This window comes from Molossus molossus, unplaced genomic scaffold (assembly GCF_014108415.1).
Source record: "Molossus molossus isolate mMolMol1 unplaced genomic scaffold, mMolMol1.p scaffold_m16_p_1, whole genome shotgun sequence".
NCBI lineage: Eukaryota > Metazoa > Chordata > Mammalia > Chiroptera > Molossidae > Molossus > Molossus molossus.
In genome coordinates this window covers 208,212,677-208,213,474 of record NW_023425344.1, presented here as the reverse complement: position 1 = coordinate 208,213,474, position 798 = coordinate 208,212,677, and the positions used below count along the sequence as shown (strand labels likewise).

The window sequence follows — 798 nt, the reverse complement described above, 5'->3', positions numbered from 1 at the left end:
GAGGAAAATTTCAATTCATCACATTCTGCCCATGTGAGTCAGAAGTGAGTCACCTTTTGTTGCTTAGAGATCAATTTAGGAAAACTAAAGTGATATGTCAAAGGTCACACAGAAAGCTGGTGGTGAAGTCAGAGTTTGACTTTCAGCCCAATATATAGTCTACTCATGTCATTTCAGTAATTTGTGAGAATACTTTTATGATGGTGTCAGCAGTGACAAAGTTAACTCAGAACTGGAGAAAAAAGCCATCCTCAGCCTAAGCAGCTGTCTGAGTCAGTGGAACCCCATGTAGATAAATGGTCCCTAGAAAAAAGGTGGAATGCTTCATGAATGTGCATGTCGTTCTTATACAGGGGCCATGGTCATCTCTGAACCGGTCCAGCTTTAGTACCTGTATTGCCCAAGAGGACACTTATTGCTGACCACGGCATGAGTTCTCTACCTCTTTTAGTGTTCCCATCTGAAATAAGCAATGTAAATAAATACAATCAATAAGATTAAAATGATGATATACAGGAAGAGGGATATAACAGTAAAATATTCTGAGGTAAAACTGTTAAACAATCAGGTAAGCTAAAGATCGCAGCGTAAGACTGCCGGACAAACGAGCTAGAACGGCAGTGGAGAACAGAGCTGCACATCTGCATAGCAGCCCTACCGGGAAGCCCCTGGGCCTGACCATCGTGGAGCAGAGGAGGTAAACGAGGGTGTGCTGGAGGAGCTGACAGCGTGCATCACTTCTTGACAGCATTCAGTGAAATCAACCAGAGTGCAAGTATTTACCATAAAAATCAGCAA

General features: G+C 42.7%; 1 non-coding gene across 1 annotated transcript; it reads right to left on the bottom strand.

Annotated features, from left to right (window-relative positions):
* Positions 1-308: 308 nt before the first annotated feature.
* On the bottom strand, positions 309-412 carry LOC118621914. Its single transcript, XR_004957843.1, has one exon. It is a non-coding gene; the product is annotated as a U6 spliceosomal RNA (small nuclear RNA).
* Positions 413-798: the final 386 nt, after the last annotated feature.